The sequence below is a fragment of the Eubalaena glacialis genome, chromosome 4, assembly GCF_028564815.1.
Source record: "Eubalaena glacialis isolate mEubGla1 chromosome 4, mEubGla1.1.hap2.+ XY, whole genome shotgun sequence".
NCBI classification, from domain to species: Eukaryota; Metazoa; Chordata; class Mammalia; order Artiodactyla; family Balaenidae; genus Eubalaena; species Eubalaena glacialis.
This window is the reverse complement of record NC_083719.1, coordinates 81,776,456-81,801,507: the sequence shown is the minus strand read 5'-3', so window position 1 is coordinate 81,801,507 and position 25,052 is coordinate 81,776,456. Positions and strand designations below refer to the sequence as shown.

General features: G+C 37.4%; 1 long non-coding RNA gene across 2 annotated transcripts in view; it reads left to right on the top strand.

The window, feature by feature from the left end:
• LOC133089841 (uncharacterized) overlaps positions 1–25,052 on the top strand; it is a 215,412-nt gene that overhangs the window by 68,427 nt on the left and 121,933 nt on the right. The gene's annotated exons all lie outside the window — the stretch shown is intronic.

Sequence of the window (25,052 nt, the reverse complement as noted above, 5' to 3'; positions counted from 1 at the left end):
TCCTAGGTTGCAGATTTTTCCCTTTCAGGATTTTGAATATATCTTACCACTCCCTTCTGGCCTGTAGTGTTTCTGTAGAGAAATCAGCTGACAGCCTTATGAAGGTTCCCTTGTAATTAACTATTTGTTTTTCTCTTGCTGCCTTTTGAATCCTCTCTTTATCTTTAACTTTTGCCATTTTTATTATAATATGTCTTTGTGTAAGTCTGTTTGAGTTTATCTTGTTTGGACCCTCTGTGCTTCCTGTACCTGGGTATATGTTTCCATCTTTCGGTTTGGGAAGTTTTCAGCCATAATTTCTTTAAATACATTTTCAATCCCCTTTCCTCTTTCTTCCCCTTCTGGAATCCCTATTATGTGTAGATTGGCACACTTTATATTATCCCATAGGTCTCTTATATTGCTTTCATTTTTTTTCAATTTGGCTTTCTGTCTGCTGTCCTGATTGGGTGATTTCCATTATTCTATCTTTCAGGTTACTTTTTTGTTCTTCTGCATTATTCATTCTGCTATTCATTGCCTTTAGCTCAGCTTTTGTCTTGGCAAGTGAGTTTTGTACTTTTTCTTGGTTTCTCTTTATAGTTTCTAGTCCCTTTTTACAGTATTCTGCATTTCTATCAATAGCCTTTCTTAATTCCTTCAGTATTTTCATTATCTCCTTTTTGAAATCAGTGTCTGTTAGACTGAAGAGGTCTGTTTCATTGTTTGTTCTCTCAGGGGAATTCTCCTGTTCTTTTAAATGGGAGTGGTTCCTCTGCTTCTTCATTTTAATTATACTTCTCTTACTCTGTGAGTTTAGGAGAAACAATTATCTACTGTTGTCTTGGAGGGCTATTTATATGTGGGAGTATCCCTGTGTAGCTTGTGTGGGTTTAGTTTTTTGGTGCAGGGCTGCTTTTAGTATGGATGCCTATCGCCTCTTTCCTCCGCATGTTCTGGCTGTTATCCTCTTGATAGGGGGTGTGCAGATGTGGCGGCTGGTGCTCAGTCCTGGGGTTCTCAGTGGCGGTGGCAGTTCACGTGCACCCCCGAAGCATGCGATGGGAGGGGAGGCGGCTTGCAACCGCTCCTGGAGCTCACGTAGGCAGTGTCCTGCTGCCTGAGACCACACACGGGGAAATATGTTGCAATAGCAGGTCCTGTCCCTCTCCTTATGCACCCCCCCAAACAATGGCTCCTGGCCTCTGAGACAGCTCAGGCTTCCTCCATTAACCCTCAGTTGAGGCTGCACCAGACTCCAGCCCCTGCTGGCTGTTTCCAGGCAGCCAACCCCACTCCTCTCACCAGGTCCGATCTCTGAAGCACAAGCTTCAGCACCCAGCCCCTGCCGACACTGGTGAACACGTCCCAGGCTGGGGAATGCTGGGAGGTGGCACTGACTGTCTGTGCAGGTCTCTCTCCATTCTGGCTGCTGCAAACCGGTTGCTGTGTTCTCCTCCAAGGGTCTAAAGCTCTCTCTCTGTCCTGGCTGATCTTCCCGCTGGTGAGGGGCCTTCCAGGGTGCAGGAACCTTTCCTCTTTTACAGCTCCCTGCGAGGGGCACAGGTCCTGACAAGATTCCTTTGTCACTTTCTTTTTTTCTATTTTCTTTTGTCCTACCCTGTTACATGGAGATTTTCTTGCCCTTTCAGAAGTCTCAGGTCTTCTGCCAGTGTGCAGTAGATATTCTGTGAGAATCATTCCACATGTAGATATATTTTTGATGTATTTGTGGGAGGTGGTGAGGTTCATGTCCTACTCCTCCACTATCTTGATTGCTCCCCTAATTGTACTTTATTGATCTTTATAAAACATTTTAAATTATTTTTGTAATATGGTGTTGTATAAGTAAGTAAATAAGTAACTAAGTAAATAAATAGATAAAGTGAGTTCTAACAACTACTTTTCATATACTAGTCTGTTCTCATTCCCATTTTATCCCATTTTTTTCCTATGATGGCAATTTCAAATGGCACAAAGGGTCTAATTGTGTGTCTCTGATATTTATGTATGAAGACTTATGTACCAGACCATGATTCTCACAGCTATATGACCCCTGAAAATGAAACAAGCAATGGCATTTTGGGGATAAATGATTGTATACACACTGAAAATATGAGATAGTACTATAAGCAATCCTCAGGAATATTAACCCATGGGAACATGAAATCTTCCTAGTCACTAATCACATAATAATTTTTCTTTCATGTGAGAATTAGTAGAGAGCACCAATACCTTTACATAATTGGTCCTAAACAATGTATGCTGAAGGCCACTGCAAAGAACATCTGCATTTTATACTAAGGAAAAATGAATAATGCTTTTAAGTACTATACATTTCTTTGTAGATTTAAATGTCTGCTTAGAAGATTCTAAGGTTTAATTAGAACTCTTCATGTGTATTTAAGTAAATTTTAACTTTAAAAAAATTTTGCCTTGTCTTAGAGGAATACTTTTCATTTTTTCACTGTTAAGTATGATGTTAGCTTTGGGTTTGTCATATATGACCTTTATTCTGTTGAGGTATGTTCCTTCTATACCCATTTTATCGAGAGTTTTTATCACAAATGGATGTTGAATATTGTCATATCCTTTTTCTGCATCTATTGAGATGATCATATGATTTATATTTTTCATTTTGTTTATGTGGTATATCGTTTTGATTGATTTGCAGATGTTGAACTATCCTTGCATCCCTGGAATAAATCATACTTGATCATGGTGTATGATCCTATTAATGTATTATTGCATTTGGTTTGCTAATTTTTGGCTAAAGATTTTTGCATCCATGTTCATCAGAATTATTGGCCTATAATTTTCTTTCTTTCTGTTATCCTTGTCTGGTTTTGCTTTGTTCATTGCAGCATTATTTACAATAGCCAACATATGCAAGCAACGTAAATGCTCATTCACAGATGAATGGATAAAGAAGATATGATAGATATATATGTATCATATATATGTATATACACATATATATTTGAATACTATTCAGCCATAAAAAGATGAAATCTTGCTATTTGCAACAACATGGATGGACCTTGATGGTATGCTAAGTGAAATAAGTCAGAGGTAGAAAGGCAAGTACCATATGATTTACCATATGATTTCACTCATATGTGGAATATAAAAACTAATTAAGTAAATAAATGAACAAACCAAACCAAACAAAAACAAGCACATAGATATAGAGAACAGAGTGGTGGTTACCAGAGGGGGCAGGGCATGGAGGGAGGGCAAAATGGATAAAGGTGATGAGCAGTATGGTGATGAATGGAAACCAAAATTTGGTGGTAAGCACGCTGTAAATATATACAGAAATTGAAATATAATAGTGTGCACATGAATCTTATATAATATTATAAGCCAATTAAAAAGAAATTAAAAATTAAAAAAACTTCTGCCTCAGGAAAGATATTGCTCCAGTTTGAGCAAATCCTAAAATAGTTTTGGACCAAGGATAAGATACCATCACGTGGAGATGTTTTGGCAGCACATGAAGAGGTATTTAGTCTCCTTTCCTGTATCTCCTTTGTTGTATTTCCTTTCCTGTGTCCTACACACTGCCAGTCTCATTACATAGCAAGTACATTCCAGAATGTAGTGACTGGGAGATGAATCATGGAATTTGGGAGAGGAAAACAAGTATCATAAGGAAAAACAGTGCATCCTTCCAAAGAGTGCAGGAACCTTTCCAAGGTTGTCATTCATACATGAAAAACTTATTTAAAGAATTTAAATATAAATCTGGGAGTGTCTGAAAGGTATTGTCTTCATGCAGAATGTAACCTTTTCCTTCTTTTTTCATCTTCTTTCAAAGACCTATAATATTTAATGTGAAATTAGCAAAGCCTGCTCATTCTTATTCATTATTTCTGGATAGGGTATATTGAGAAAAAAATAAAAATATGTTAATGTATAAGAGTCTCATATTTCTATAGAAATTCAGTGATTACCTCCACAAGATGTTTTTGCCCTTAGTGTTGCTATTGTACAGCATGACTTTAAAGCTTGTATATGGGAGATTTAGAACAAGTGTTCTATAAAGAAGAGATTTTTTTTCTTGATTTGCTAGAATAGAAAGTGCACCCCCATCCACCCACCCATGGTACAGGGAATTTTTCAGATTATTTCATTTTCCCAGATATCAGAACATCAAGGGAAAAAAAAACCCAGGTACTAAAAAATTAGTCTTAAAATGTTCTGCTCATGATTAATTGCTATAATGCATTTTTAATTTGTTACACTAAGGTTCTTCTTAGAGGTCAGATTTTTAACTTTTATAAAAACAACCTTATTGAGTTATATAATACAAATCATAAAATGTACCCATTTTAAGTGCACAATTCAAGAATTTTTAGTAAATTTAAAGAGTTGCACAGCCATCATCACAATCCAGTTTTAGAACACTTCCTTAAACTCAAAAAGATTCTCTGTGCCCATTTTCAATCCTCATTCCCACTCACATCCACAGGCAACCACTAATCTACATTCTGTCTCTAAAGATTTGCTCTTCTGGACCATTCATATACATGGTCAATCATACACTATGTAGTCCTGCATCTGACCTTCTTTAGCTTCTTTAGCTTAGCATAATGTTTTTGATGTTCATCCCTGTTGTAGCATATATCAGTAGTTTGTACCTTTTTATTGGTAAATAGTATTCCATTATATGGATATACCACATTGTTTGTTTAAATATTCATCAGTTGTTGGGCATTTGAATTTTTCCCACATTTTGGTTAGTATGAATAATGCTGCTATGAACATTCACATGCAAGTGCTTGTGTGGCCATATATATTTTTTTTCTTTTTTTTTTTTTTCACACACACCCCATATATATTTTTGTGGGTTAGAGACCTAGGAATAGAATTGCTGCATTATATGATAAATTTATGTTTAAATCTTTAAGAAACTGGCAAGAGGCTTTCTCTCCAAAGTAACTGCACCACTTTACGTTACTACTAGCGATATATGAGGGTTCCAGTTTTCTACTTTCTCACGAATGCTTGTTATTGTATGTCTTTTTGATGACAGCCATTCTAGTGAGTGTGAAATGACATCTCACTACGGTTTTAATTTGCATTTCTCAAATGGCTAATGAGGTTGAGCATCTTTTCATGTGTTTGTTAGATGTTCATAAATCTTCTTTGTTTAAATGTCAGTTCAAATCTTAATTGTCAGTGACTCTGCAAGTTGACAGCAAGGTTCAGGACCTTGTTGAATTCACCTTTTAAAGCTTCTGGTTAGTCAGCCTCCCAGTTTTTTCCTGGTAAAATGCTACTTTACTCTTCAGTGAGATAAGTGGACCTTTCTATGTGACCCTGTGATATCTTATATTTCTCTTTTGCTTACAACAATTAGGGAGAGAAGCCTAGTTTCATACTTCCATATTCTCCTGCAGGGCTCTGACTTTACTCTGACCATGTTACAATTTGTAGGCGAATAATCATGTATCCATGTCCAAAAGTGGAATAGAGTAACACAGAGTTCAATGCTGCATGGTGATTCTTGTGTTGGTCATTCATAGCCCTGTAAAATTTGAATTGAGAACATTTGTGTACTTATGTCACCTCCTTGACTTGACCCTTTACCTGGTTAGACCTGTGATGTCTACAAGACTTGCACACATAAACTTGAGGACTTGAACCTGGATACTCCTCACTCTTTGCTTTCCAAATTTCTACACAACACTTCTATTCCTATTTCCATAAATAAGACAGGAGCATACTACTTTTTTCAAGAGTGAGATTGCCACTTTATTTTTTTTTATATATTTTGATGCCTGGAACCACACACTTACCGGAAATACTAATTTAATGTTTATGAAAGGAGTTTGCATCATTTTGACAAGACTTTGTTAGATAATATTTCAGAATTTCTCCCCTTGCCCTGTCCTACTGTGATATATGTATATCACACATAGAGACATTTGGCCTACTGTGTTACCAATAGTTATGTAGTAGAGTGGAGTAGAGTACAGTTTTATGATTCCACTTTTTACCGTCACAGAGTAGCTGCTATTAGACCTGTTTTGCCACAGTAAATAACTGCGAAACTGGACAAAATATTTGAGCTGTTTCCAGACATTGAATAAACAGGTGTCATGGGAGTGCAATCATTGAGAGAAAGCAAACAAGTGAGATTAGCTGCATGATCACTCTGGTTTTCTGCCTGAATGCATGTTTCTGACTATTGTTCAGGGAGAGGAAGCCCGAAAGTATTCTCACCAAGCTGAGGATACAGAGGTTATTTGTATATAACTTAAGGCTATTGAGTTGGCTGGAATTTACAGAGCAGCGTATCAGAGAAAAGACATCTATGTAAAGAAGGAGATTCATAAATCTGTATATGACTTGCCTTTGGTCTTTGGCTAAATACCAAGCTGAACATGTGCAAATTGAAACTCAAAGAGGACGCATAATGATACCAAAAGATACACATCTATTAGGGAGCCGTGAACTGAACAACTCCTGCAGCTTGCACAGAACAGATGTTCTACTTCCAATTAGCCAGTGTGGAGAGAATTCATTTCATATGATAGGTAGCAAAGAGGCCATGCTTTAAGAGTAGGGCTATTCTAGCCCTCAGCTAAAGGCTGCTTTCTATTATAACTAACAAAGATTTTTTTTAAAGCCTTGGAAAGTTGAAAGATATGTGTAAATAAATTAACTGTCAGATTAATAACAAATCTGACAAAATAAACAAAATAGTAACAAAATAAACACTATTAAGGAAAAGAATGACATCTAAATAATCAATAATATAGTATTCATAATGTCCAGTATACAGTGAAAAATAGACACGCAAAAAGCAGTTAATGAGGTCCATAATCACGAGAAATATCAATCAATGATGAAAGTGACAGAATTAGCAGATGAATTTATAACAACTATTAAAAATTAGTTCACATTTTAAAAGCAATTTTAAAGGGCAATATTGACAATAAAATTTAATCCCCCATGTAAACGTTGCAACTTTTCCACACCTCACATTAAATAAACACATAGTAAATAAAAACAAACAAACAACACATGCACACATACATACAAAAATACATATTTTTGGCCGAGAGGGAACATGAGAACATTCCAGGTAAGAGAAAGATCAGAGTAGGTGATAGGAAATTAACCTGTTCTATATGATTGGTTGTACAGTGTGCTTGAAACAGTAAAAGATGAGGTTAGAGAGTTATTAAGTAGCCAGTTAGTATAGATTTTGAAACCAGATTAATGGGCTTGAATTGGCTCCAACTATAGGAGGTGTCAACCTAAAAGGAATAGACTGCCAGATATTTCTCCAGCAAAGATGAGTTTATTTGGGATCGTCGAGAATTGCCATTTAGTGTCTGCAACCATGGCGAGCCACATGGAAAACCCCACACAGCAAGGAAAGAACTATTTTATAGACAGGAAAAGGAAGTTGGGAGGGCTATAGTAAACAAAGAGTCCATGGCTGAGTACTTTCTTTCTTCTTTCTTCTTTTTATTGGGCTCTGCTGTCTTAGCCAGGCATGAGGGCTCTCCCTTCTGGTCTCCTGACTATTTAATGGAGGTTTCTGTTTATTAATTTTTTAACACTTGCCCCTTTTGATCAAGATCTTGCTCTGAAAGCATTGCCGATCAAGTCAGATTTTCTAGTTTTAGCAGCTTTTTGTCCCTGTGTCAGGAAGGACCTTTCTTGGGTGTAGTGTCTCACATTGGACCGAAAGTGCGTGGATTGGAAACCTATTGAGGTCACTTCGAGTAACAAGGAGGGGTTGGAGGGGGAACCATAAGGTACATTTTATCTAAATTCCATATGTTATCATGATCATAGATATTAGAGAGCATCTGAAGTGTTATGTCATCATCAGAGGTTTGATGATAAACTTCCAACAGGACAGATCTGTATATCTTGGGAAAGCTTTCTCATCAGATATTGTCTGCTTCAATTTCAGGAAATCTTTCCTTTTACATTACCAGGTGATGTGCAGGTCCATTTAGGATTTGGTGCTTTCTTTAGGTGTGTCACGTGAACCCAAGAGTCTATTCCTTGGAGTTTGGCAGCACAAGGATTTGTTAGCAGTACCTGATAGTGGCCTCTCCAATGAGGTTGAGGAGAGTTCTTCTGTTCTTTTCCAACAGATAAAAACCCCAGGTTGCAAGTTGTGATGCTTAAAGTCTTCATCTTCCAATAACACTGTATGAAAAGATTGATCTACCAAAACATGGTTATTTTATTATTATAAAGCAATTAGCCCTTTGCAATATCGAAATAGCCCTCCTTTTGTTAGTTGTGTATCAAGAGAAGCAGAACCCAAGTGCCTTGGGTGTCCTGTGACTATCTCAAAGGGTGAGAGTTCATAAGTTCCAAAAGGGGTGATTCTGAGATTTAGAAGGACAGCAATGCTTTCAGCCAAGGTATCTGTGGTGCTGGTGGTGGGATCTCTGTAAATTTTGTCAATGGAATCTTAATAATGCCTTCAGTGCGTTTGACTAAACCAGAGCACTGAGGGTGGTAAGTGCAGTGAAAGTGTTGTAGAACCAGCTAAACAACACAGGCTTGTCAAAGCACCTGGCCAGTAAAATGGGTACCTTGCTCACTGTGAAGTTCAAGAGGAACCAGGTAGGGATAATGTTTTCCAAAAGGATTTGAGCCACAGAAGAGGCAGTAGCCTGTCAGCAAGGGAAGGTTTCAGTCTAGTATGAAAACATATAGACCATGAATGAAACATATTTATATTCATGAGACAAAGGAAGTTGAATGAAATGCATTTGCCAGACTTTAAATCGTCCATTGTGCAGTTGAAGATGTCCAGGAGCAGTACAAACAGGCTTCCCTGGGTTGAACTTCAGACAAATGGGATAATTGAAATAGGTACTTTTTATAGCCTTGTTAATGTTTCCCCACAAATATTGATTCATGAATACTATCATTTTGTTAGTGGACCAAGAGTTTAATGCATGTTCAGGGGTGAGGAGTGAATTTTAGAGTCTTCAATAGGACTGGGTTGTTATTTGGTCCAAACCAGAGCTTTATGGTTTTTTGTTGTTGTTGTTGTTTTGTTTTTTTGTTATATTCACTAGTTATATTTTTTAGATTACACATATAAGTGATATCATACAGTATTTGTCTTTCTCTTTCTGACTTATCTCACTTAGCATAATACCCTTCAAGTCCATCCACATTGTTGCAAATGGCAAAATTTCATCATTTTTTATGGTTGAGTAGTATTTTGTGTGTGTGTGTGTGTATACACACACACACACACACACAACACACCACATCTTCTTTATCCACTTATCTGTTGATGGACACTTAGGTTGCTTCCATATCTTGTTAATTGTAAATAATGATGCTATGAATATTGGGGTGCATGTGTCTTTTCCAATTAGTGTTTTCTTTTCCTTTTCTTTTTTTTTGAATATGTACCCAGGAGTGGAATTGCCGGATCATATGGTAGTTCTACTTTTAATTTTTTGAGAAACCTCCATAATGATTTCCACAAAGGCTGCACCAATTTACATTCCCGCCAACAGTATACAAAGTTTCCCTTTTCTACACATCCTTGTCAACGTTTGTTATTTGTGTTCTTTTTGATGATAGCCATTTTGACAGGTGTGAGGTGATATCTCATTATGGTTTTAATTTGCATTTCTTTGATGATTAGCAGTGTTAAGCATCTTTTTATGTGCCTGTTGGCCATCTGCATTCTCCTTTGGAAAAATGTCTATTCAGGTCTTCCACTCATTTTTTTATTTTAAACATTTTTATTGGAGTGTAATTGATTTACAGTGCTGTGTTAGTTTCTGCTGTATAACAAAGTGAATCAGCTATATGCATACGTATATCCCCATGTCCCCTCCCTCTTGTGTTTCCCTACCACCCGCCTTATCCCACCCCTCTAGGTGGTCACAAAGCACCGAGCTGATCTCCCTATGCCATGCAGCTGCTTCCCACTAGCTATCTAATTTACATTTGGTAGTATATATATGTCAGTGCTACTCTCTACTTCGTCCCAGCTCACCCTTCCCCCTCCACGTGTCCTCAAGTCCATTCTCAATGTCTGTGTCTTAATTCCACTGCTACCCATAGGTTCATCAGAACCATTTTTTTTTTTTTTTTAGATTCCATATATATGTGTTAGCATACAGTATTTGTTTTTCTTTTTCTGACTTATTGCTTCATTCTGTATGACAGACTCTAGGTCCATCCACCTCACTACAAATAACTCAGTTTTGTTTCTTTTTATGGCTGAGTAATATTCCATTGTATATATGTGTCACATCTTCTTTATCCATTCATCTGTTGATGGATACTTAGGTTGTTTCCATGTCCTGGCTATTGTAAATAGTGCTGCAGTTAACATTATGGTACATGACTCTTTTTGAATTATGGTTTTCTCATCGTATATGCCCAGTAGTGGGATTGCTGGGTCATATGGTAGTTCTATTTTCAGTTTTTTAAGGAACCTCCATACTATTCTCCATAGTGGCTGTACCAATTTACATTCCCACCAACAGTGCAAGAGGGTTCCCTTTTCTCCATACCCTCTCCAGCATTTATTGTCTATAGATTTTTTGATGATGACCATTCTGACTGGTGTGAGGTGATACCTCATTGTAGTTTTGATTTGCATTTCTCTAATGATTAGTGATGTTGAGCATCTTTTCATGTGTTTGTTGGCAAACTATGTATCTTCTTTGGAGAAATATCTATTTAGGTCTTCTGCCACCTTTTGGATTGGGTTGTTTGTTTTCTAGATATTGAGGTGCCTGAGCTGCTTGTATATTTTGGAGATTAATCCTTTGTCCGTTGATTCGTTTGCAAATATTTTCTCCCATTCTGAGGGTTGTCTTCTTGTCTTGTTTATGGTTTCCTTTGCTATGCAAAAGCTTTTAAGTGTCATTAGGTCCCATTTGTTTATTTTTGTTTTTATTTCCATTTCTCTAAGATGTGGGTCAAAAAGGATCTTGCTGTGATTTATTTCATAGAGTGTTCTGCCTATGTTTTCCTCTAAGAGTTTTATAGTGTGTGCCCTTACATTTAGGTCTTTAATCCATTTTGAGTTTATCTTTGTGTATGGTGTTAGGGAGTGTTCTAATTTCATTGTTTTACATGTAGCTGTCCAGGTTTCCCAGCACCACATATTGAAGAGGTATCTTTTCTCCATTGTATATTCTTGCCTCCTTTATCAAAGACCAGGTGACCGTATGTGCATGGGTTTATCTCTGGGCTTTCTATCCTGTTCCATTGATCTATATTTCTGTTTTTCTGCCAGTACCATACTGTCTTGATTACTGTAGCTTTGTAATATAGTCTGAAGTCTGGGAGCCTGATTCCTCCAGCTCCGTTTTTCTTTCACTTGATTGCTTTGGCTATTCGGGGTCGTTTGTGTTTCCATACAAATTGTTCAATTTTTTCTTGTAGTTCTGTGAAAAATGCCATTGGTAGTTTGATAGGGATTGCACTGAATCTGTAGATTTCTTTGGGTAGTATAGTCATTTTCACAATGTTGATTCTTCCAATCCAAGAACATGGTATATCTCCCCATCTGTTTGTATCATCTTTAATTTCTTTTGTAAGTGTCTTAGTTTTCTGCATATGGGTCTTTTGTCTCCTTAGATAGGTTTATTCCTAGGTATTTTATTCTTTTTGTTGCAGTGGTAAATGGGAGTGTTTCCTTAATTTCTCTTTCAGACTTTTCATCATTCGTGTATAGGAATGCAAGAGATTTCTGTGCATTAATTTTGTATGCTGCTACTTTACCAAATTCATTGATTAGCTCTAGTAGTTTTCTGGTAGCATCTTTAGGATTCTGTATGTATAGTATATCATCTGCAAACAAAGACAGTTTTATTTCTTTTTTTCTGTTTTGGATTCCTTTTATTTCTTTATCTTCTCTGATTGCTGTGGCTAAAACTTCCAAAACTATGTTGAATAATAGTGGTGAGAATGCACAGCCTTGTCTTATTCCTGATCTTAGGGGAAATGGTTTCAGTTTTTCACCATTGAGAATGATGTTGGCTATAGGTTTGTCATATATGGCCTTTATTATGTTGAGATAGGGTCCTCTATGCCTACTTTCTGGAGAGTTGTTATCATAAATGGGTGTTGAATTTTGTCAAAAGCTTTTTCTGCATCTGTTGAGATGGTCATATGGTTTTTATCCTTCAATTTGTTATTATGGTGTATCACATTGATTGATTTGTGTATATTGAAGAATCCTTGCATTCCTGGAATAAACCCCACTTGATCATGGTGTATGATCCTTTTAATGTGCTGTTGGATTCTGTTTGCTAGTATTTTGTTGAGGATTTTTGCATCTGTGTTCATCACTGATACTGGACAGTAGTTTTCTTTCTTTGTGACATCTTTGTCTGGTTTTGGTATCAGGGTGATGGTGGCCTCGTAGAATGAGCTTGGGAGTGTTCCTCCCTCTGCTATATTTTGGAAGAGTTTGAGAAAGATAGGTGTTAGCTCTTCTCTAAATGTTTGATAGAATTCTCCTGTGAAGCCATCTGGTCCTGGGCTTTTGTTTGTTGGGAGATTTTTAATCACAGTTTCAATTTCAGTGCTTGTGATTGGTCTGTTTATATTTTCTATTTCTTCCTGGTTCCGGCTCTGAAGGTTGTGCATTTCTAAGAATTTGTCCATTTCTTCCAGGTCGTCCATTTTATTGGCATATAGTTGCTTGTAGCAATTTCTCATGATCCTTTGTATTTCTTCAGTTTCAGTTGTTACTTCTTTTTCATTTCTAATGCTGTTGATTTGAGCCTTCACCCTTTTTTTCTTGATGCATCTGGCTCTTGTTTTATCAATTTTGTTTATCTTCTCAAAAAACCAGATTTTAGTTTTATTGATCTTTGCTATCATTTCCTTCATTTCTTTTTTATTTCTCTGATCTGATCTTTATGATTTCTTTCCTTCTGCTGTCTTTGGGGTTTTTTTATTCTTGTTTCTCTAATTGCTTTAGGTGTAAGGTTAGGTTGTTTATTTGAATTTTTTCTTGTTTCTTGAGGTAGGATTGTATTGCTGTTAACTTCCTTCTTAGAACTGCTTTTGCTGCATCCCATAGGTTTTGGGTGTCATGTTTTCATTTTCATTTGTTTCTATGTATTTTTTGATATCCTCTTTGATTTCTTTAGGGATGTCCTGGTTATTTAGTAGCGTAATGTTTAGCCTCCATGTATTTTTGTTTTTTATAATTTTTTTCCTGTAATTGATATCTAGTCTCATAGCATTGTGGTCACAAAAGATACTTGATAGTATTTCAATTTTCTTAAGTTTACCAAGGCTTGATTTGTGACCCAAGATATTGTCTCTCCTGGAGAAAGTTCCACGAGCACTTGAGAAGTGTATTCTGTTGTTTTTGGATGAAATGTCCTATAAATATCAATTAAGTCCATTTGTTTAATGTATCATTTAAAGCTTTTGTTTTCTTATTTATTTTCATTTTAGATAATCTGTCCATTGGTGAAAGTGGGGTGTTAAAGTCTCCTACTATGATTGTATACTTTTGATTTCCCCTTTTATGGCTGTTAGCATTTGCCTTATGTATTTTGGTGCTCCTATGTTGGGTGCATAAGTATTTACAATTGTTCTATCTTCTTCTTGGATTGATCCCTTGATCATTATGTAGTGTCCTTCTTTGTCTCTTGTAACATTCTTTATTTTAAAGTCTATTTTGCCTGACATGAGAATTGCTACTCCAGCTTTCTTTTGATTTCCATTTGCATGGAATATCTTTTTCCATCCCCTCACTTTCAGTCTGCATGTGTCCCTAGGTCTGAAGTGGGTCTCTTGTAGACAGCATTAGTATGGGTCTTATTTTTGTATCCATTCAGCCAGTCTGTGTCTTTTGGTTGGAGCATTTAATCCATTTACATTTAAGGTAATTATCGATATGTATGTTCCTATTACCATTTTCTTAATTGTTTTGGGTTTGTTATTATAGGTGTTTTCCTTCTCTTGTGTTTCCTGCCTAGAGAAGTTCCTTTAGTATTTGTTGTAAAGCTGGTTTGGTGGTGCTGAATTCTCTTAGCTTTTGCTTCTCTGTACAGGTTTTAATTTCTCCATCAAATCTGAATGAGATCCTTGCTGGGTAGAGTAATCTTGGTTGTAGGTTTTTCCCTTTCATCACTTTAAATATGTCCTGCCCCTCCGTTTTGGCTTGCAGAGTCTGCTGAAAGATCAGCTGTTAACCTTATGGGGATTCCTTTGTATTTTATTTGTTGCTTTTCCCTTGCTGCTTTTAGTATTTTTTCTTTGTATTTAATTTTTGATAGTTTGATTAATATATGTCTCAGCATTTTTCTCTTTGGGTTAATCCTGTATGGTACTCTCTGTGCTTCCTGGACTTGTTGACGATTTCCTTTCCCATGTTAGGGAAGTTTTCAAGTATAATCTCTTCAAATATTTTCTCAGATCCTTTCTTTTTCTCTTCTTCTTCTGGGACCCCTATAATTCGAATGTTCGTGCATTTAATGTTATCCCAGAGGTCTCTGAGACTGTTCTCAATTCTTTTCATTCTTTTTTCTTTATTCTGCTCCCTGGCAGTTATTTCCACCATTTTATCTTCTAGCTCATTTATCCATTCTTCTGCCTCAGTTATTCTGTTATTGATTCCTTGTAGTGTATTTTTAATTTCAGTAATTGTGTTGTTCATCACTGTTTGTTCTTTAGTTCTTCTAGATCCTTGTTAAGTGTTTCTTGTAGTTTCTCCATTCTGTTTCCGAGATTTTGGATCATCTTTACTATCATTGCTCTGAATTCTTTTTCAGGTAGCTTGCCTATTTCATCTTCATTTATTTGGTCTTGTAGGTTTTTACCTTGCTCCTTCATCTGTAACAATTTTTTTTGTCATTTTATTGGGTTTTTTTTGATGGGTTGTGCTGTATTCCTGTCTTACTGGTTGTTTGGCCTGAGACATCCAGCACTGGAGTTTGCAGACAGTTGGATAGAGCTGGGTCTTGGTGCTGTGATGAAGATCTCTGGCAGGCCTCACTCCGATTGATATGCCCTGGGGTCTGAGGTTCTCTGTTAGTCCAGCGGTTTGGACTCGGAGCTCCCGCCACAGGAGCTCGGGCCCAACCGTGGGCCTGGGAACCAAGATCCTGCAAGCTTCATGGTGATGTGAAAAATAAATAAAGAAATAAATAAAAAGGAAGAAAGAAAGAAAAAAGGAGCAGTACAATATCAAAGAATAAAAAACAAAATAAAATTTGAAAGAAAAAAATATATTAGGACAAATAAAACTATATTTGAAATAACTGCAACAAGGTAAAATAAAACCACAACAGAAAAAAGAACAACAACAAAAAAGGGGTTGGGGAAATAAGCCAGAAGGAGAGATCACTAACAAAGTATAAAGAATACAATAAAATTAGAGAAATAAAAGATTTATTAGGAAAAATAAAAATATAAAAGAATCAACAACAGTGAATCAACAAAGTAAAATGGGACCACAATCTAAAAGAGGAAAAGAAAAAAAAAAAAAGCCTTGGCTATGGGGGCGGAGTTTAGGTGGGGCTGGAACTTAGGCCTTGGTGGGGTTTAGGGTGGGGCGGGACCTTGGCTCATGGGGGTGTGATGTTTGACCGTGGGGTGGGGCCTAGGCGGGGCAATGTTCAAGTGTGGAGTGGGGCTTCTGCTTAGGACCTGCACAGCAGGGCAGAGGCAGCACGTGGAAAGGAGAGCCTCTGGAGTGTGGAATTCCAAAGTTTGGAGGGTGGGCCCTGAGTGAGGGTGTGTGGGTGGGGTTTAGGCCCAGCTCTTTGGAGGGGGTCTCCGAGTGTGGAGGTAGGGCCCTGGCTGGGTGTATAGGAGAAGGGATTGGGCACTGCATTGCAGGAGGGAGGCTCCGAGGGCAGAGTATTAGGCCCAGGAGCCCAACAGGCTTCCCGGTACCTAAGTGGGCCCCTACCGTCCCCCAGGGTCTCCCCCGTCGCCGCTGGACCCCTAACTGTGGGTGGGTCCCGCTGGGTGTAAGAACTCCTACCTCCCCCAGCCGCCCCTCATGGGTGCCAGTCCTGGAGTTCCGGCCTTTCCTTTTGCTCCCACTTCCTTCCCTCCCATTCCCTCAGGACCCGTGCAGCTTGAGGGGGCCTAGGTGGGCAGAGGATCAGGCCCGGGATCTCAACAGGTTCCTGTGGGTCCAAGTGGGCAGGTGAAACCTGGACATGCTACCTTTTGATACTCTGCCCTCCCAGTGGTTCCCCAATTTCCCCCTTCGGGCGTGGAATCCCTTCCCCTCCCCCAGCTGCCCCTCAGGGGTGCCTGTCCCTCCCTGCCTCCACTTCCCCTCCCCCTTCACTCCCCCCACGCTCCACATCCTACCCAGTCACTGGGGATTCCTCATGTCCCCTTAGGTGTCCGTGGTCCCCCACCAGTGCCTGGTAGGTGCCCTAGTTGTGAGGAGACGTGAATTCCGCATCCTTGTAGTACGCCATCTTGACTTTGTCTCAGAGCTTTATCTTTGTATCAAACCAAAAATTATTGAATTTCTAGTCTTGTTTTTTTCTTTTTTGAAGCCAACTTTTGGGCTTCTCTAGCCAGTTTTTCTAAATTATCGTTGGGGGAAATAACCCTTTGGATGATGACAGAGGTTTGGCTACTGTTGGTCCCTTTAAGGGAAGCATTCCTTATGAAATATCAGCAAAGTGATTTCCCTTAGCTTCCAGAGAGTCAAGTTTTAGAATGCCCTAGAATCTTAATGCCCCAGGTAAAAGCATTTTTTCTAATAATTCCCAAACATAGGGGCCGTTTTAAATTTTTTCCACTGGAAGTAAGGAAGCACATTGCTTCCACGACATTCCAAAATTATGAGCTACTCTGAAAGCATATCTACTATCAGTATAAATATTGCACTTTTGTCCTTGACTAAAGTACAAGCCCATGTAAAAGCATATACTCTATCCTCTTGGGTGGTTGTAGCCATAGGTAAAGATGCTTCCTCAACAGCATCAAAAGGAGTGCCAGTTAAATACCCAACACAATATTTGCCATTGTCACCTTTTAAATAAGAACCAACAGTGAACCATGACAAGTCAGAGTTATCCAGAGGAATTTCCTGTAGATCATCACAAGGAGTCAGGAGGTGGTCCATCACTGTTAGTCAGTCACTAGAGACTTCATTGGTGATGGAGGAGAGAAGAGTAGTGGGGTTAAATTTTTTACAGTGTAAAAGAGTTATGTGAGAAGCAGTTAACAAAAGGACTTAATGGGAGGTAAGGCAGCTGACTGAGAAATGTTGAGTATGATGAGAATTAAGGAGAGCTCCTAGTGCGTGAGGTACAAAAATGGTTAAAGGGGATGCAATAATGATTTTCTTGGTGATCTTAACGAAAAGGGCAGAGGCAGTAATGGGTCTAAGCCAAAGGGGTTGTCCTCATGACACAGGACCCAGTTGCTGGAAGTAATACTCAATGGATCAATGGTGGTGCCTGTGTTTTTGAATGAGTACCGCAAGTATATTCCCTTCATTTTCATATAAAAAATGAAAAGGAAATCTTACCATTGGGATGCCTAAAGGTAGGTGGATTCATCAAACTCTCCTTTAAGGCCTTGAAAGCTATGTTGTTTGGTTTTCCTCATAAAACTGGGTTGGGAGTATTGTTTAGTAAAGCATACAGAGGTTAGGCATAAGACAGAAATTTGGAGTCCAATTTTGGCAATAACCTGTTAGCTCAAGAAAACCTTACAGTTGGTGCTTAGTTTTAGATTTTGGGAAACTTAAGACATCATAAACTCTATCTGGATCTATCTGGATATCAGTTCTTGTTCTGATATCAGATGCCCTAAATATCAAACCTGGGTTTGGGTAAACTGCGGTTCTTCTTTAGTGAGCTTTTGTCCCTTTAAGTCTAAAAGCTTTAGCAATGGGATGCTGGCTTCCTGTGAGGAGGCTTGAGAAGGAGAGCAAAGTAGCAAATCATTCGCATTTTGCAACAAAATAAGACCCCTAGGGAACTCTATGTCATTCAGTTCAGCCTTCAGGATTTGTGAGAAATGAAAAGGACTCTCAGTAAAACCCTGAGGTATTACTGTCCAGGTGAATTGTCTTTCTTCCCAAGTGAAGGCAAAAAGGTATTGGCTAGCTTCATCAACTAGAATACTAAAGAATGCACTGCATAAATCATTTACAGTGAATAATTTGCAACCAGTGGGAATGGATGTTAGTAGCATATAAAAGTTAGAAACAACAGTTTAAAGGCAGAAAAATGTTGTTTATTGACCAGAGGTCTTGGACAAACTTCCACCCTTGGCCCTTAGGTTTTCTCACCAGTAAACTGGGAGTGTTACAAGGGCTAGTACTAGGGATAATGAGTCCTTGAGCCTTGTAATATTCTGGGCTTTATGCCTTGAAGGGCTTCTTTACTTATAAGGTATTGATTAATTCTGGGAAGAAGTTTTGAAGGATCTGTTTGAATCTTGATGGGAGGTATGCTGTGAATTTCACCAATATCAGGTGGAGATTTTGTTCAGAAGGGAGATGATAGCTGATTTGATAGGGATAAATGGTGATTGTTTCCAGAATCAGCTCTAGTACTCTCAGAAATAGAACAAAAAAAAAAAGTCAAAGGGCCATTTAATTCACCTGGTTTATTACTTTGATGATTAATGTCAAATTCTAGACTTATTTCCCCTTTTGGGAGAAAGAAAGTCCAGCATGATACTTCTCTAAGGCGTCTCAGCCTAATAATGGATAGGGGTAGAGAAACCAAAGAGAAAAGGGTGTGTATTTCTCAAAGGGCCTAAGCAAAAGCGAATAGGTCCATAGACAGAAACCACTTGAGGTTCATTAGAGATTCCCACTATTTGAGCTGTTTTAACACTCATAGGCAGGGGAGTTTTATGGTAGTGGGGTTGAGCACTGAGAGCGTGGCTCTGGTGCCAATTAGGACTGGAAGAGATCCATCCCCGATCTGGAGAAATGTTTTTCCAAGTCAGTTAAGAGGGACGATTGGGAAGAGCTCCTGTACTTCCTAGGAGCCCCATCATTGAGAATTGGGAGGACATTGGAAAGGCTGGTTAGAAGGCTGAAGGCACCTAAAATGCTTAAATTTGTAACTATCTCTTTTCCAATGTCCTGGCTCTTTGCAATAATAGCAGAAAAGTAGGAGGGTTTTGTTTTCACTTAGGAGCATTCATTTGCTTGAGTTGAAGATGAAGAATTTTGGCATTCTTCTTTTTAGGTGACTCATCTAGAGTGGGAAAGAGCTGGTTTACCAGATGAACTACATCTGGAGTGGACATAATTTTCCATTCCATCCTGGTCCTTTTTACTAGAAGGGAAAGGTCCTCGTTCAGCCCATTAATAAACATAGAATTAAAAGCTACCTGGGTGGACTCAACATCTGAAAAAAGTCCAGAATTTAAAAATAATCTGAAGTCAGTTGTAGTAGTCATGAACAGATTCATCAGATTTTTGTGTTCAAGCCTAAATTTTATTCCAATCAATGGGCTTTGGAAAAGCCCTAGGAATTGCCCAAAGATGTCACTTAGGATTGCCTGAGCCTGGATCATATAATAAATTAGTGGGCTTGTCTCCCATTTGTAATTCTAGAAACTTTTCAGGACTTTTCCAATTAACAGTTTCCATCCAGTGCTGGGCCTGGCCTTCACAGACAAGCATATGAACTAGCTGATATGAGTCAGAGAAACTGGGTTGATAAGTTTGGATGACTGTATTAAATTCCTCAGCAAATCTGTGAGGATCATCAGTTACTTTGGGAAAATCTTTGACTATGGCTCACAGTTCAGCATTAGTCCAGGGTACATAAGAAATTAAGAGTTTAGCTTCTGGATCCCCAGAAGGCTTAATTTAAAGGGACAGGTTCTGACAAATTTAGAGGAAAAGGTATTGGGCAGAGTTTCAGAAAAAAAGGGGAAGTTCAGCAAGATAATTTGTATGCGTGACCAGCGGGTATAGAGGAGGCATAGGTAGTATAAAAGAGGAAGAAGAAGATGGCACCAAAGTCAGAGTCTAACCACAAGGAGCCACGGGAGAGAGACAAGATGGCACCAGAGGTGGAGCTTGAGACAAAGAAACCAAGGAAGAAGAGCCTGAGTCTTTAAGACCCATTTTATCTTTCTTTAATAGTTTGTTTGACTCTGTGGATCTTAAAAATCTTATTTTTCAAAGACGCAATTTTAGACTCCTGATAACTTTTGCAAGCCTCAAAATACCAATCAAAATAGGCATACGAGTCAATTCTAGAAAGTTTTGAGTTATTTAATACAATTCAGTTTTAAGGAAATTTAAGTTTGGGGATTTCAAAAGTTCCCCATAATGACCACTGAAATTCTAAATTTGTTTTGGTCACATTGGTCCATTTTGTTATAAATGCACATGAGGAAGGACAGTGGTTTTTAAACGTAAAATAGGCTGTATTGTGGGTGCCCTTAAAAAATTTAAATAACTGGGATCCCATTTCTCAGACGTTTTTCTCTAGAGTAAAGAACAATTTTCAAATAGCTCTACTCAAGCAGCTTGCAAGCTAATACTAGCCAATTCTAAGGAAATATCCAAGCCAAAGGCTTTTTCAGCCAGTTTACAGAAAACAACCCCTGTTCCAAAGGAATGGGTGCATAGCTGAATTGGCACAGTTTCTGTGAAGCAGTCCCTGTTCTGGAAGGAATAGGCCACTGGCTTCTCAGTCAGCTTTGGTTGAAACAGTGATCTCAAAATCAGACCAAAGTGCCAAAGGAGCATTTGCATACAGAATAAGACCTTAACCATAAAGATGAAACCTTAAAATTGATCCCAAATAAAGCCTGAAGAGTTTCAAAAACAAAGAGGATGTGAGCTTGGATCCAGGAGAAAGACGTACGTTCAAACTCCAGGCTCAGCGAGAAAAGCATTGAGTGACAATGGGCTCAATTGTGGGAACTGCACCTGTTTGCTCACCAGGCCCAGAGCCTTCGGGGGTCTTCTCTGTTTCCTCTACAGGCCATTAAAATGTTTACCTGAACAGACAGCCAAGTATTTCTCCAGAAAAGATAAATTTATTCAGGATCAACAGAGAATTGCAGTTCAAGGTCTGTAACCATGTTGAGCCACATGCAAGTTTCCACACAGCAAGGAATGGAGAACACTTTTATAGAGAGGAGAAGGAAGTTGGGAGGGCTAGAGTAAACAAAGAGTTCATGGCTTTTCATTGGTTAAGTCCTGCCAGGAAAGAAATGGAGTGTTTCTTTTTCCTGTTGGGCTCTGCTTTCATTGCAGGGTGTGAGAGTTCCCCCTCTGGTCTCCCGATTCTATTTAATTGAGGACTCTGTTTATTTTATTTTGTTTTTTACATAGGGACTCAGGAAGTATCTTGATTTATCCAATTTTTAATGTGTGATAGGTCTGAAAAATGTTATACTGGACAGGTGTTTTGCCGAAAGCCTTACTTTCGGTTTCAAGGTTCATAGGATTCGCTGGCAAAATAACACTCAGTTAAACAAGAATTTAGAGAGAGTTTATTGAATTAACAAAGATTACAGTATACTAATTAAGAAAAGAATAGTATAACTAAAACAGAATAGTAAAGACAGGGGTTTATACATCACCAAATTGGGGAAGCAGCTACATCCAGATCCAAGCAGCGCTGCGAAGTCCCTTGAACAACAATCTGGAGTCCCAGTTGGTAAGGTCTCGGGCGGTGAGTCCACCCCACGGGTGAGACTTCAAATTGTATTTCTGGGGGCTTCTGTTTATAATCCCAGGCTGCAAACTGATATCATCAGTTTCCTAACTACAGGTTAGGAAAAGGTATTTGCTGTGTGTGCATAGAGACCCATGTGTGCCCACATGTTTAAATTGAAAGAGCTATACAATTAAAGAAATTTGTCATCTGATGCACTCTGACTGAGTACAATACGGAGAAGAAAGGACTGTTTTCTCAGTTATTTCTTCAGATTATTGCTTCTAGGCAAATTAGTGGAATGACTTTCAGTCAAGACTCAGGATCATCTATGTCAGGGAATAATCATTATCAACAATAAATGAATACAAGCCATGCCATGGAAAACAGTTGTCCCTTGGTATCCACCAGGGATTGTTTCTAGGAGCCCCCTGACGCTATAATCCAAGAATGCTCAAGTCTCTTATATAAAATGGTGTAATACACTGAATACAGTTGATCCTCTATATCTGCAGGTTTCACACCACAAATTCAACCAATCAAGGATTGAAATTGTCTTATTGATATTTCTGTGTTATTATAACTTTTCTTACCTTTCAAATTTGTTATAAGGAGGGCCAGCAATTTTATTATTGATAGTGATTCAACTTTGAAGCGCATATTTTTCTGTTATACTTTTTGTAAGCATTATGTCAAGTTAAAGAATATCTTGAAATTTTAAGTTAGCAGTTGTAGCTGCTTATCTGTTTGAATCAGGATTTTATCTATATTATGCAATCAAAACAAACAAAAAGAAAGACATTAGGTGTTAGGCTAATGTACAGTAGCAACCATCATTTAATAATCTTAAAGGATTATTAAACTTTTAACTCTAAACAGCTTCAATTTTCTCATTAATTGAAATGATAATAAATAAATGTTATAAATGTTATCTTAAGAATAAACTTATACTAGTTACCATGTTTATATTTTTATATATTGAGATTCTATATAGATTTTGTTTAAAAAAATTGCTCATTTGCTAACAACATTTAAAACCACTATTCTGAGTTATTAATCAAAAGTGAACCTGAAAAAGAGAGGTAGCACTGACAGAGGGTTAGGAATTCTAGGATAAATCTAATTTTAGACATTTAGGATTTGATGCAGTGACATTAACCTACATAATAGAATGTATTTGTAGGTTACCATTATAGTTTTCCAAGAAAAGTAAATGTGGAAAAGGTCACCAAAGAAGTTAAAAAGGGAGGAGAATACAAAGCTAAGTTTAAGTCTTGAAGGCATCTCACAATTGAGAGAAATACATAGAGGAGAAATTGTATAGTATATATTGAAAAATTTACCTCACAGAAATCCAGTTTGAAATACATAGAGTACATTTGCATTCATGCTGTAGAGCAAATATTGTTATTACAATTATGCCCTAGTTTGAAATCCCTGGTTCAATGTACCAGTGATGCTCTTTCCATTGGGAGGTGGATTCTATTTCTCTACCCCTTTGAATATAGCCTTGGGTCTTGCTTTGATTAATGGAATGTGTCAGAGATGACACATTTCTGTGCTGTGCAATTTCTGAGCCAGTCACTAGACCTTGTACTCTCTTGTAATGTAGGTATTGCATGTGAGGAAGCTCAGCCTGATCTAGTCTCCTTGAGGATAAAAGACACCTAGAGAGAGGCCCAGGTACTCTAAACATTGCAGATGAACCCAATCCCAGCCAACTTCTCAGCTAGATGAAGCAGCATTAAGGAGCACAGTTGAAAACAGCACAGGAATTACCCACTTAGACCAAAGATTTCTGAAAAATAATACACTGCTGTTTTAAGCTACTGCATTTGGGGTGGCTTCTTATGTAGCAAAGTGTAACTGTCACACTGGGCAAAACAGGTTCTTTTGGTTATTAATTTCACTGAATTTCAAATTCACATGTGTCATATTCATAACTATGTGGTTTAATGAACGGTGCGATATTGTGTAAGGTTTTCTGTGGTAGTTGAAATTAGTAGAAATGTTAACAATTATTTACTCCTGATGTGTATAAAGGCATATTACAGCTAAAGCTTAGGGATCAACTAAATTTTCTAGAAGAAAGAATGCAAGGTTTGGAGATAAAGAATCAATTTAAAGTGACAATTTGAGAAGAATTTACTAGCTGGGTGATTTTGGTCAAGTTATTTCATCTCTCTAGTTCCCTATTTCTTATTTGGTTAAAAAGCATTTTAAAATAGGCACATAATTCCCAAGTTTGTAAAATAAATAAATAAATAAAACAAGCAAGCAAATAAATAAATATATATATATATTTTGTTGTTGTTGTTGTTGTTGTTTCTGTGTCTGTTTCTAAACTGTAGTTTGGTAAGTCCCTTAGAATTTGTTGCCAGGATTTCATTTCCTTTGTTTAGCATTATGTGTAGTTGAATGTAATCAATGAGCAGATTACTGAAAATACAGCCCCAAATGTTTTACTGAAAAATATTTTAAGATGATTGAAACAAGTTTTATGACAGGTTATCCATTTCAATACTAAGTTATAATATCATTTTATTCACATTAGTGTTAAAAAGAATAGAATCTGAGAATTAAGTAAGTGAAACTAATGTATCTCAGTGACACTGACAGCCACAAACTAAAACTATGAATACTGAGTGAATAGATGAAAGCTGTATAAGTAAGTAAATAAATAAGATACATCATCTATTTGCATTTGTTAAATAATATCGTATTCATGTGGTAAGAATTCTTTGCCACAGACTTCTGGGTGTGGCATTTTATTCATTCATTGCCGGCATGATAATCAATCATCTTTGACATATGTGACAAGTCAAATAAGGAAGAAAAAAGTACTTGCCAAAATATTTAAATTATTCAAGTGTAAGGAGATTTGCTCACAAAGAGATGACACCAGAAACCCTTAATGTTGTCAATTTGAAAAATTATGTCAATCATAAGCTTTGATTTTGCTGCCTGTGTTTATTACAATGTTTGGTATGTAATTTCATTTGTATGGCAAAAATCATTCTTTCATTTTTAGATATACCGTATAATACATGTAGCACATTTAAAATTTTCACTTTTATTAGAATTTTCACTTGAAAGTTCAGGGGATAAAGGAATTTAGAATAATGACTAGAGGAATTGTGTGGAGTTGAGATACACAATTATTATTAGTCTCTTTGAACTACTTATGAATGGCCTATACGCTGTTGAAAAGTTAACTAAATTAGGGTCTATTTTGTTTTATGATATTACTTGATGTGTTTAAAGACACTAGCTATTTCAGAATTGTAGTTGTCAATTAATGGCAAAGAATGAAGAATGAAAATAACTTTTTGAAAAATATATGCAAAGAATTTTTATTTAAAATAATTTTAGATCGATAGTGGAAATAGTTAAATAAAAGTATTTAGTCTCATAAAAACTCAGTTTTGTTTATAAAAGTTGCTTAGCCCTAATTTTTAA